The sequence below is a fragment of the Haliotis rubra genome, unplaced genomic scaffold (assembly GCF_003918875.1).
Source record: "Haliotis rubra isolate DU_JTF1 unplaced genomic scaffold, ASM391887v1 Scf703, whole genome shotgun sequence".
Taxonomy (NCBI): Eukaryota; Metazoa; Mollusca; class Gastropoda; order Lepetellida; family Haliotidae; genus Haliotis; species Haliotis rubra.
Window position 1 is genome coordinate 182038 of NW_025767417.1, and position 14214 is coordinate 196251.

At 37.8% G+C, this 14214-nt stretch overlaps 1 protein-coding gene across 4 annotated transcripts in view; it reads right to left on the reverse strand.

Moving 5' to 3' along the window:
• LOC124258946 (hormone receptor 4-like) overlaps positions 1–14214 on the reverse strand; it is a 56375-nt gene that overhangs the window by 22173 nt on the left and 19988 nt on the right. Inside the window, exon 1 of one of the 4 annotated variants that reach the window (XM_046693015.1) lies at positions 1775–1855. The exons of 1 other annotated variant lie outside the window; for it this stretch is intronic. The gene's annotated coding sequence lies outside the window, so the exon portion shown is untranslated. Of the gene's footprint in view, positions 1–1716; positions 1856–14214 lie in introns of those variants that run through there. 2 more of the 4 variants (XM_046693013.1, XM_046693012.1) reach the window with 2 other exon arrangements.

Consider the following 14214-nt stretch of genomic DNA (forward strand, 5'->3'; position numbering starts at 1 on the left):
ACAAGATTACTGATACGCCATTAAATTCCATTCAGTACTCTAAATGTACTCTTACTGTTTTCCAGTACTCCTATATTGAAAAAATCCGTACATGCACCGATTAGGAAATTACTGCGTCATGTCAACACTGTTGTTTTGTCACGATTTGATTCTTGCTGTCAGACAGATGTACTATGCTCTGTGCAGTGTTGACAATTAGCTTTCACTGCCCTTGCCTTATTTCGAATTACTGTACTAATAGCTTATTTGATTGAAAAAATATTTTCATGACCCACAAAGTCAGAAAAAAAATCGAAACATTTACTGTAAATCACCTAGGTATATTTGAGAAAAAACCAAAAATATTAACATTTAATGCCAAATTATTAATCCTTACACCCTTACTATCTATTAGAATCTGTTTTACAATTATATGTATCACTAAAATAATATGTAACCCACAGATCATATTAATAACCATTAATATTTAATATCTGAAAATGTTCCCAATAAAATCTGTTTAGAAAACCACTGACATTTACACATTGCGTTTCTAGTCCTTTGAAAGCTGAAGACACGTCTCGCATTTTACATCCAATTATTGGGTAAACAGGTCTGCCGTGTATTGATTTATATATCCAAGACTACCTCATGTGGCCGTGGTCACGTGACTCCTGTTATTATGCAGATCAGGAAAGCCAAGGAAATCCCTCCGCCCGTGTCCATCGTTAACATACGTATAAAACACATTCTATGTTATCAACATGAATCTACCTAATAAAAATCATATCAACAGGATGGTGTAATATCATTGTGCTCTGGAAAGTCAAAGTCCGTGAACGCAAAATGTTTTAGAGCAAGGGCATGAGCACTGAGGCAGACACATGGGACCACGGAGTACCGCCTCCCCGACCTTGACACTGACCTACAAACTGCACCCCCCCTCCTCACCCCCCCCCCCCACGTCTCGCAGTGTCTATATCATTGAAATACCACACGGCCCAGTGGTTTTGACATATATTTCAATATACTTATGAAAATCATTCAAGCGGTTATTCGACTTCAATCTTCCATGAGGTAGTCACACTTCTTCGATTACCTACAGCTGACGGTATTTAGAGGTAGCTATTTCGGGACAAATTAATTTCGGTTGATGTATAAATTTGGTATAGCCACTAGGCTTACATGTGAAATGACATTTGGTGCCGTAAAAAGACCGTTGGGTGTTCACACGAAACAGCGATCCACTGTGTCGTAATCGATATACACCACGGTGCTGACAATACAGGTGCTATATGCCATTACGAACGACTCGATAACAATTGTCTGCAAGTCCCAGGTCACGTGTCAGAGAAAACCTGCCAGTTGAAATGGTAAAAAAACATAATTTTCCCAGTAGTTTTTTTATTTAATACTAAATTTTACGATGTTTTGTGACTCTACCCATATTATTTACCCCAGCATCCTCAATATATCATTAATTAATTCATTTTTAATATTTTAAGACACGTGACGATAATTTTTCCGATGCCAGGATGAAACAATTATAATGTTTACTACATAAAATTACTTCGTATTCAATACATAATTAATACATCCGTTGTCACTTGGACTGTTTTTTAAAGACATTAGATTTCACCACAAAAAGCCCATATATTTAAGCAGTCATTAACCTATGAGTAAAATGCTGTAACATACTACTCCAACCAAAGGTACACTAATATATTTCATACTTACAAACTAAGATATGAGTGTTTCCTGTAGAAAAAGGCCAGCTCATTCAAAGCTTACCCACACATTGAACTTGACTCGCCTTACTTCCACTTGCTGTAGCATACAGTCTCTTGATCCTGGTCACGTGTATCGGTAAACTGACATGTGATAACAACCGCACAACTACCTTCGCCGAAGCTTCCGCGACCTTGAGAACATACGATAGACGATATAGTTCCGTGTCTGTGTAAGAACGCCGTGCCATAAGTGACAAGATAACTTAAACTCCACTACCGTACAATTCAACACCCAACATTACTAATTTTGAATAGATAGTCAATGACGTGTTTGTAGTCAAGTCTACAAAAACGTGACCTGGCGTATGTATATCTGGATGTACAGCTACAAGTATTCGATGTTATTGCACTTGACCCATTTACATATTTATGAATCGAAAACAAAATAAATGTATAAAATGTACGTGTCGTTCGCTGTAACAGTTCGTTTGGGCGTAAGAACAATTCGTATAAATATAAGAAAACGTTACAGTTGTCAATACGATATAAAACGCCTGACTGCTCTGGTATTAATAGTGGTTTTGGGCGTGGCGATCCCAGACACCCCGAATGTACCGAATAACATGTAGGTACATCGTCCTGGGTTCAAGGGCACGTGTACGGGTCACATGCAGGACGGTGTTACCTACTTGATAATTAAACATGTATTTCTAGGGAACCATGCGTAGGTGTAAAGAATACCTATTTGACGTATTCCGTGCTAGTAATGCGTGCCGCACGGCCCACAGACAAATCTGGAACCATAATAGCCGTATAATGTGATATTGATCCAAGCCACAGCCTTATAGGATGATAGGAAATTCGGGTCGATATCTGTCTAGAGAGTGAAGCAAAAACGCCATCTTGATAGTGCAGTATCTTTTTCACATTCGCCATTTCAACAATTTCAGATAAACAGATAAACATAGATTGTTGACAGTCAGTAAGTACGGTTTGTTATCTAACGGTGTTTACTCATTCTAATAAAATAATCTAACTGTGGAAAAAATATAAATATGATATCGAATATATTTATGTCTATACGATATATTTATAGTCATGTACCTTCGACAGTATATCCTTTTTGGTATATTATCTATTGCCACATAACAATATCAATATATATCTTTATGCATGATACATTCATTATTCCTGGTCTTCTGTTTCTAATTATAGAGTGTCATATATCTACATCAATATCATCATGGCTGTACATTCTCGATTGTCAAAACCCGTGATGGTCCAGGTTAGAATATTGGCCTTCAGTAACCCATGCTTGTCGTAAGAGGCGACTAATGGGATCGGGTGGTCAGGCTCGCTGACTTTGTAGATACAATTGTGCACATCGATGCTCATGTTGTTGATCACTGGATTGTCTGGTCCAGACTCGATTATTTACAGACCGCCGCCATGTAGCTGGAATATTGCTGAATGTGGCGTAAAACTAAACTCACTCACTCGATTGTCAAATATCAACATCAATATATGTATAGTATCCTTTGTCATATACTTACATTCATATACTTCCCATCAAAAGTTTAGACTCACTAGTATAAATGTAGCCACTTACTTTAGTCAACTGTTCTAAACTAAATTTTGCAAAATATTCCATACTGTTTAAAGGTACTGTTTACACATGAACTGATGTCTTGTAACGAATGAAAAGATTGTTGTCATGAGTTCAATAAATGATAAAAATCAGTGAAAATTGGCGAATTCTTAACAAAGTTGTACACCGAAACGCAGCTGTTTACAAGCACATTGCTTTCCAGCAATTTGATGCATGATCCTCGTGCAATTCATCTGCATAAGGTTTGCAGTAGGTTCCCCCAAGTTAGTGGAGAAATCCATCTTCGATGTAACCATATATATATACATAACATATAGTGAGTGTTTTAGGTGAGGCTAAACTTTTGATGGGAAGCATATACATGTATTGACGTGTTCATACATTATATATTGCCGTATGCCTAAATCGATTTTCTCCTGTACATAATTCTATACATAAAGCTGTATACATCCATTACCTCTATAGGTGCATTAACCCTTTGTGTTTGTAGACATTATCTGTGTCATAGTATGCACTGTGAATGCATTTATGGGAATGCATGATAAACCTGAATCTGAATGCAATGATCATAATGCCCTTCCCGAATGATTGGTTGGTTGTTGTTTTACGCCGCACTCAGCAATATTCCAGCTAAATGGCGGCGGTTTCTAAATAATCGAGTCTGGACTAGACAATCCAGTGATCAACATCATGAGCATCGATCTACACAGCTGGGAACCGATGACATGTGTCAACCAACACAGCGAGCCTGACCACCGGATCCGTTAGTCGCCTCTTACGACAACCATGGGTTGCTGGAGACCAATTTTAACCCGGATCTTCACGGGTCCAGTGCTTGATAAGCAATCCTTTAATTTGGTAAATGATGTATTTGTTTGTATTGTATATATTTGGCCTGAAAATTCAGTAATGTACACCTTACATGATGATAATCTGTTTGATCTAATTAAGGATGGCTACAGTCTGTTTAGAGAAAAAGGCGATGTTATAATTAGTGGTGATTTTAATGCACGTATTGTTAAATGTGAAGATTATGTTCTTGGTGATTACATGTATTATAATAAGGAAATGGATGATATTAATTATAATGTTGATAATGCAATGCCGAAATACGCTGGATACGTCAACCAATAACTTTGGCTCTCGTTTGGATCATCTGTGTCGAGCTTCTGGTCTCAGAATAGCGAATGGGGGTACGGACAGCAATACAGAAAATTTCACATTCCAAAACTATAATGGTATGTCTGTTATGGACTATTTGTTGTATGAGCAAGCTGGTTCGGGAACACCTATATCTACATTTAGAGTTATGAAGTTTAACACCTTTAGTGACCATGCACCCATATCAATGTGTAGGCACTGCAACAGCACCAAGAGAAAAACTGATGTACAGTGCGAGAGAACTGAACATGAGACACACACAGTGTATATGATCTCATACAGTGCAAACCGGATATAGTGCGCTGTACATTCGTGCTCTGGTTGATAGGTATTTTGTGCCGGGCACCTGTTTTTTTATTACTGTGAGTATAGTTCAAGTACGAAAATGAGCAAAATACTTCTTCTTACTGCTATAAACTACAATTCACTGCCAACTTGAGTAATGACCCTCTATAATTCTTTCAAATATCAAAAACGCATCACCAGTTTTGGCCCTTTGCAGAAAACATGGAAAATAATGCCAATATTCCTTAATTTCGCAATTTCTTGGTAAAACTTGACAACATATGGAATATTTGATAAATAAGCTTTTAAAATGTGTATAATATTCCTAACATAGAGTATTCGTTTCTTTACCCGAGAGTTAAACGTTACCCTCCTATGCATCCACAAGTTGATTGCCGCTAATACAGTTGGTTGATAGCGCTTTCAAAATATACAACTGTACCGTTTCTAATTAGTTCATGTTATTTAGCAATTGAAGTTCTTAATTCTGAATTCAACGCAGACCGACAAAATGAACACTTCAGTTTGCTGTTATTGTGATTTTCGGACAAATTCTTTCAACATTATCATTGACCACTGTATTATCAATCACCCATCCAGTGAATTATCTACAACCCAATCCAAAAACTTATCTATAAACCAAAACGTTCAAAATTATACCAGAAGTATTAAAATCTGAAGGAAAGTACATTGTACCTTGTAATGACAACACAATAGTGAGATTTTTGATGTTTTGAGAAGTTCCAAGCAATAAATGCTTCTACTTGTCTTACATAGCTTAAAGGATGTCGGGCATGATGAGACAAAGAAAAAGAAGCGCATAGGCCAAAAAATAAGGAAACGTATAACACGTATTTAAGTATACACAAGTAGATTATGCTTGAACACAGAATGAAGGGAATTCGACACTCACTGCACATGTGTGGACACAAGGGGGCGCTCAGGCCAGTCAGTACCTGATGGTGACATCACCTCTTGCAGCCGTCACTGCTCGACACCGCCTTGGAAGGGATTCCACAAGTCGTCGGAATTTTGCTTTGGGAATTCTTTGCCATTCCTCCTGCAACGCGTTGGCAAGTTCTGCAAGTGTCTGAGGACGTTGGTGACGTTTACGAACGCGTCGATCAAGTTTGTACCACAGAAGCTCGATCGGGTTCAGATCAGGCGATTTGGAAGGTCAGGACGTTATTAAGATACGTGCTATATTTTGGCTATAATCAAGTACGGTGATACTGCATTGTTGCGAGTGAACTTTGAAACATGAACATTCACACATGCATTGTAAAATCTTTTACGAATGGATATAATACTGGTAGCTCTTTAGACTAACATGATGGTATATATGAGTAGAAGCGAAAGTGAACAAGCTGGTTGAATTTGGCTCCATGCGCAAGAGGTGAAAAACCATGTTACAGAGTGAGTGAGTTGGGTTTTACGCCGCTTTCAGCAATATTCCAGCAAGATCACGGCGGGGGAAACCAGAAATTAACATACAGATATCTCGCTAGTAATTGCTGTAAATGTGATGTCCAAGTTATCTAATGTTGTAGCGTAGCCTATTTGTATGTGATATTATACTGTAGTGCCTTTAAACAAACTTTTTTAATCGAGCATACCTGTTCAGACGACATATCTATCAACCAAAGCACGAACGTACAGCGCTCTATATCCGGTTTGCACTGTGTGAGATCATACACTGTGCACATAGATGGAACGAACAGCATGTCGAGAGTTTTAGAGCTGACTTATAGTAAATGTGCTACCAGAAATCAGCAAGGGGTAACGACGAAAACGTCAGCAGTATTGTGGACAGTCTCACGGCATTGTTATGTAACGTATCGAGGCCCAATACCGTGAAGAGGTATTAGAAAAAGAAGTGTATAGTTCTAAAAGGTGTAAGGAGATTGAAAAGGTGAGACACAAGCATCCCAAGGAGTTTTGGAAATATTTTAGGCGACAAAGGATAAAGTATGAAAATACGCCCAGCTCCCAAGACGTTTATGCTGGGACAGTGTATCCATGGACTGTGAACATTTTTTTTTTTTTTAAATTTTATTTCTTTTCACCGGTACATGTTTTACAGCAAATGGATAGTTCCATTGAACTGTGAACATTTTGCTAACCCAAATGCTGAATCTAATCTGTCTGAATATTGTCGTCAGAATACAGAAGGCTGTGAGAAGCTTGACAGTCCAATATCACAGGAGGAGGTGCGGAAGGCCATAAATGGTTTAAAAGTGAGTAAGTCGGCAGGTCTCGATAGTCCAGTAAATGAATTGTTTAAATGTTCTTGCGACTAGTTACTCGATGATCTCACAATACTCTTCAATAAGATATTTACCTCAGGTGTATATCCTTTATCTTGGACTAGAGGAGTAATCATTCCCATTCACAAGAAGGAAACTACAGAAGTGTCTCACTAAATAGATGTTTTTCGAAGCTTATACTTAGTACACTCATCAGAAAGTTTATCTCAGAGAAGAAAAGACTTTATTGTTCTTTTGTTGACCTTTCGAAGGCATTTGATAGTGTATATAGAAATGGAATGTTATGTAAGCTATTTGAAAAAGGCGTGGAAGGTAAAATGTGGTTGATTATGTAATCTATGTATTCCGAGGTAAAGTCGTGTGTCAAGGCTAACTCTGCACTCTCTGAGTTCCTGAGTATTGGAGCAGGCATCAAACAGGGCGAGGTTATGTCACCTATTTTGTTTTCTTTCTTTTTGGAAGATCTTGTGAATAAACTTAAAGGTCACATAAACCCTAGGGGGTACAAATACATAAATCACTAACTGGCATCGTTATAAATGAAACCCCGTCATTAAAACTACTCATTTCGACCTTTAATTGACTTAAATCGACCTTTTTGACAACAGTGCACAATTCTCACCCGCGAACGAAATTTCAACCAATCAGAGCGGCGCGTCTCTGTGACGTCATATGAGGAATAGCTTTGAGGGCCGATGCAGAATTCATCTACATTTTAGGGGTTAAATTATCTTGTTTACAGGCTTGTATAAACCTGAAATCGTGACAATTGTTGTGGAAAATAAAAGCTATATGTTCTCACAATCTACTGTCATTTAATTTTGTCTCCTGCTTTGCCTAGTTTCCGAGTTACAACTTGTTTTCATAGACGATTCTGTCAAAATCGATTGGTGTCGTTAGGCCCTATTTGTATAATGACTGATCCAAATCGATCCCATTTCTGTGTTTTTTACCTCGATATTTAATCATATCATGTAAAAATCTGTTTGTATTCTCAAAACAGTGTCGAACCATAAGTTTTCACATGCAATACAGCAATTAATACTCCCTTTGTTGTAACCCGTGTTAGGTGGTATAAACCTACACATGTTATTTGTCATCATTCACTTGATGGTCAGTTAATGAATTTATAACAGGTATAATTAGTGGTAACACACTTAGATTACCCGACAAAGGTTCCCATTTGGCATTTCTTGTGTCTGGAGTAAATATTCAACATTATAAACATCGATCAAAGGATTAACCGATAACACGCTGATTGATTAATTACTTTTATCTTACACAGCGGAATTGTCAAAAGGTAGTGTTTATGTATGTAGATTTACTAATCTATACTGAATACACTCTGTCGTGTCGGTGTCTGTGTAAAAACAACGTCCTTCTTTCAAAGGATTAACCGGCAATACATTGATTGATTGCCCATTATTGGCTAACTAAATTACTGTTTTTGAAGAAAGGCGGACATTATGCAATTAGTTGCCAGGTGTGCTATCTTGGGTGACCAATGAGACTATACACCAATACCTGAAAAGATTTATCACTTTTTTCGTATATTAAACTGTTAAAAGATACATCATTTGGAACAGTTTGTGGATATTGATGGATACATTCCTCGAACAAGGTAATGGCCTGATATTGTTCCTATAACTTTAATCTGTTTTCATCTTAATATTTGTATTTTGATTTTATTCATTTGTCGTAGCAATCAACAGAATCATTGTTTTCGCCGTGAAGTGTAATGAGTCAGACAACATGCACTAGGGTGTGTGTGCGAATTATGATTCACATTGGCAAACTATAAAATGTCTAGATATTACAGTTCTGTTATAAATTCACTATAAGTATCAGCAGATCGTCTGCTTTTTATTTAGTTTGAAAATGCATACAAGTATGATAATTAACTAATTAGGATTATAAGACCAAATATAAAGACGCACATTGACTAGTATCTACATACTGGTGAGTGGACATTAACCATGGGAATGTAGCAAGAAATTTATCGCGCAGTATTGTGACTTCCACCCCCACCTCGCTTCCGTGGAAGAAATCGTTATGTTATAAGTTGTGTCATGCAAAATCCGTTTGGTTATGATTCCAATACATATTTAACTACGAGTAGAAAGTAGTCTTGATTATCTAACTTGATGAAAACAAACTATAATCTCATTAATTCTAACAGATTTTTTATTTTAAAATGGCGGCGCCCTATCGGGAACATCCGCCAGTCTGAGGATAAATGGTATTTAGGTTTGTTTTCACCGAGTTACAAAATCAAAACTACTTTCTACTGGTAGTAAAATATGTATTTTATTGATGGCCAATAGGATTTTGCATGACATAGCGTATAACATAACAATTTCTCTCGTGGCAGCGAGGTGGGTGTCAATATAATACTACTTACAATATTATTGTTACTTCGACCACAACCTCACTTCCGAGGAAGAAATCGTTATGTTACAAGTTGTGTCATAGAAAATCTTTATGGTCATCAATCATATGCATATTTTACAACAACTAGTAAGTAGTTTTGATTCTTTAACTTCAGTGAAGCGATCTGAACACAAGTAAGATATGGTTTCAGGCTTCCACAACGCTCGCTTCGCACTCCACAAACATAACCGATTTAGCACGAACTGCGGGGTCCTGTGGAAATCTGTGCATGGGGACACCATCGCCCTGACCCCTAGGAGCAATTGGCGACAAAGCAACGATTCGGCATGTCATCCTTGATGTCGAGAAATCATCAAAATGATGAGCGTGCTACACATTTTCTATACAACTAACTGAAAATCGTTCCTCATATGACGTCACTGCAGTGCTCTGGCGACAGAGTTACGTAACCTGTCTGTGGTTTCGTTGGCGGGCGAGAGGGAAGCAGGCGACTTTTGGCCACTTTTAATCGCTCGGTATTAATTAACCACAAGTTTTAAAGAATAAATTTGGTGTTCCGCATAAGACTAACCACAAATCTTTCATATGTAATGGTTAAAAGAGTAACAAAAACAAAGTTTAGTGGTTCTTTAAAGGCAAATTCTGAGGATGGTATTACTGTTGACTTTGTTAATAATTTTTCTCATTTTATTTGCTGCTGATGTGGTTGTAGTCTCTGAAACTCCCAAAGATTACAGTGTCATATAAATAGCTTGCAAGAATACTGTGCATAGTGAGGTTTGCATGCCAATATAAGTAAGACTGAAGTTATGTTTTTTCGGGCAAAGGGTAAACTAAGAGATAATGAGCTTTGGACGATTAAAGGTGAGGCCTTGGAAATTGTGGATCATTTTAACTATATCGGTTATCATATTTCTTACTCTAGATCTTTACATTTGTTCAGAAAACTCTTGCAGGGAGGGGCCTGAAGTCTATGAATGTTTTGTCTTCTCCATTAAGGCATGGACTTTTTAACCCAAAACATGTTGTCAACTCTTTGCTTTTTTCGTAAGGAGTAACTCTTAGCTATGGTTGTGAGATATGAGACTTAAATGGTGCAAAAAATACATCTTAGGTTTTGTAAGAAAATATTACATGTCCATTCCAAAGCATCAAATGCAGCAGTTTATAGTGAACTTGGTAGAATTTTACGCTACTGGTTTAGATTGTTAAACACTGAAAACATGGTCTTGAAAGCTGCATATAACATATCACTACTTTATTGCGACAAAGGTGACAGAAATTGGTGTTATTCTGTGAAGGAATTGTTTTGTAAAATGGTTATGCATGTTTGGCTAGATCCGTATTCTGTTGACTGCATGTCATTTGTAGCCTCATTTAAACAACGCATGAATGATAATTATATGCATGGCAGAAGTGAGTTAGAGAAGAGTAGTAAACTTATATTGTATTCGAATGTTAAAAAAAGAGTTTGAATATGAATTTTATCTTAATTTGGTTCCACAGAATCAACGATGCTATTTAACAAAGATTAGAATATCATGCCAAAAGCTACAAATTGAAATATAACGTTACAAAAACATTGATAGAAATTTGAGATATTGTGAATTTTGTATGTCATCTGGAACTCATGTCATAGAAGACGAATAACTTGCTTGTGTGTCCAACTCACCATATAAACACGGTAAAATATATAGATAAACATTACTGGGAACCTCCAAATGAAGTTACATTAAAAGACCTGTTGCAGTGTAAATCTAAACTTTCATTGCTGTATTTGGCAATATAAGTATATTAAACTGTAAATAATAAGCCCAGCCTCCATTGTCAGGCACAAATGTAAATCTCTGTAGAAAACAGACGGGGCACGGTTAGTCCAAGTCTTTGAAGCAATAAACAATTGTCTCGTCTTGTCTTGCTGTTGCGGGAATGTATGCTGCGCTGTACCTACCAGGTGACCTGATATGGCCACAAATGGCCCGTTATTAATGGAATACAATGTTTGAAGTCCCTTCCTCAAATCTTATTTTGTATGCATTGCCTACATGATAACATATTGACTTGTTTATTTAAATCAACTAATTGCAGGTGCCTTTGTACAAAGCAGCCTCAGCGCTACGTCTATCGTGCTTCAATGTTAAGGTATAGGAGGACCATTGCAGCAGGTCGAAAGTAGTTCCGACAGATTGTTATTTCTCTTCTTTACGCATTATATGTTTTCAGAGAAACATTTCCAGACTAAATCCATACTTCAATAAGACATTGAGAGTGGGTATCTAACGCTAACATTTTAAGGTATTCGTGATGCCTTGAAAGTATGTCTCGCTATAAAATCTCGAAAGTTAATATATATTATGTAATATAACGTATTAACACCCGGTAGTAACCTTGTTCGAGGAACATATTTGTCAATATCCACACAAAGGAGTAATGTCCCGTTGACATGCATCTGACAAAGAAACGTGTTTGATGCCACGTGTCTTTGAAACATGCTAACATTGTACATTTATGTATAGGCCTTGAGATAGTAGAACTTGTGATCCTTTATTAATTGGTCACGTAAATGTCTTTCAGTTGTTCCACATAAGCGAAAAGTCCCATTAGTCAGCTGAGATGGCGCAGGTGAGACCTTGTCTCATCATGTCCATGGGTCTTTACAAATATATTTAATTAGATAACAATCTATGAACGCATTATCGGCTCGGTGCTTTGAACAAAGCATGTTGTTTTTTCACAGGTACTTTACGCTAAGACACCCACCCCAAACACGTAGTTTTGACAAGTACACTGTTCAAGATAACAGTTACTAATAAATCAACGTAATATTGATTAATCCGAAGATCGACGATTTTTTAGAATTCAAATTGTCATTCCTCTCTTGATGCCTGCCACGTGCATATTACATAACACGAAATACATTAACCGCATTAGACCTGAAGTTCCAAGGCTGACTAATTACCATAGACACGAGAAATGCCAAACCGCAACCATTGTCAGGTAATTTGAGTGATGATACCACTAATAATAGCTGCAATATATTCATAACGTGAACACTACGAGAATGACGACAAATTAAAGAAGAAATCAATTAACACGTTCTATTTTTAGCACCACCTGTATTGGGTTCCCCCTGTCGTTACGTTTCGCTAAATGGTTCCTTATATTTAAGGGTTATTACAAACGATAAGAGTGAGTGAGTGAGTTTAGTTTTTCGCCACTTTTAGCAATATTCCAGGAACATCAGGACGGGGACACCAGAAATGGGCTTCACACATTGTACCCATGTGGGAATTGAAGCCGGGTCTTCGGCGTGACGAGCGAACGCTTTAACCAATTGGCTACCCCACAAACGAGAAGAAGACAACTAGACACGACCAGAGGCGGGTTTCTTCAAGGAACGGTTGTACGCCATGGACATAGAAAAAAACCACCCATAGCAAAGCATAGTTTCATTTAATGTGCATACCCCCTTGTAATACAGACCAATAATAGCGATTTGAAACTATAATCGTTTGTTAAACAACTTTTGTCCTAAGTTGAATAAAATGCTGAGATTTGAATGTTCATTTGGCAAGGTACAATTATGAGGATTCCCAATCTTAATTTCACTTTATCTGATTTACTTTTTTGTTTAAAGTCAAATTCATCTGTACGTTTCCACTGCAAAAAGACTATATAATGCATTCCATTCTTGGTGGAAGGTTTGTTTTCATGTACATTATGATTCTTTATTGGATGTTCTCTCTGAAGTATTCTGCGACCCAAACATGCACTAGACCTTTGTGAGCAGGAATATATTGGTCAATAGCCACACAAAGGAGTAATATCCCGTTGACATGCAACCGACCAAGAAACGTGTTTGATGCCACGTGTCTTTGAAACATGCTAATATTGTACATTATATATAGGCTTTAGGGATAGTCGAACTTATTTATTGATCGGCCTTGTGTTCAGAGGGCGGTCAAGGAAATGCCGTACAACGGCCTTGTCTAGAATTGTAGTGATACACCTTTGTCAAAGCGAGTCTCTCTTACAATGAGTGAGTGAGTTTAGTTTTACGCCGCACTCAGCAATATTCCAGCTATATGGCGACGGAGTCTCCCTTACAAGCGCACATATGATTCAATAAATAATTCAATCATCTTCACGCTATTCTCAGCTCTCGCAGCCTATACTCATCCCCTATTCCAGCTACTGGGATTGAGACATACTGAGAGTGTATGTGATATATAAGCATTTTCCGGGAACTATATATTTACTTAAGGGATGGCAACAGTTGGTAAAAATGGCGTTAGCGTACCCAGAGGACGTTCAGAGGTGCTCATGATATCGGTCACTGGTCTGACAGCCGTCATGAGACACACACCAGCTCCAAGGAAACGCTGATCGCGGACGCGGATATTTCACGTCGCACTCGCGTCATGTGACGAGTGTTTGTATACTATAAGCTATAAGCAAACGCGTCATCGTGCTCCTCGATCGCGACAGGCATGCGCTTCTAGATTTGGGCCGAAATCGTGCGCTAAGATAGGCGTAAATCTATTGTATGGCAGTGTATCTTAGCGCTATCGAAAAATAGCCCTGGTTGTGACCAGTAACAGAAGTACCAAGCTACTTCATCCGGGAACTTTTGCTGTGAATGGCTGTGTAACTGTAGGATTCGGACAGCATTCTGACCTCACACACGGGCAAATACGCACACGGGCAAATACGCACACGGCAAAGCGGTAAGTTTTCATTATAACCATGCTACTCGTACCGAGCCGGGCAAAGGTAAGTATACACTACTGTT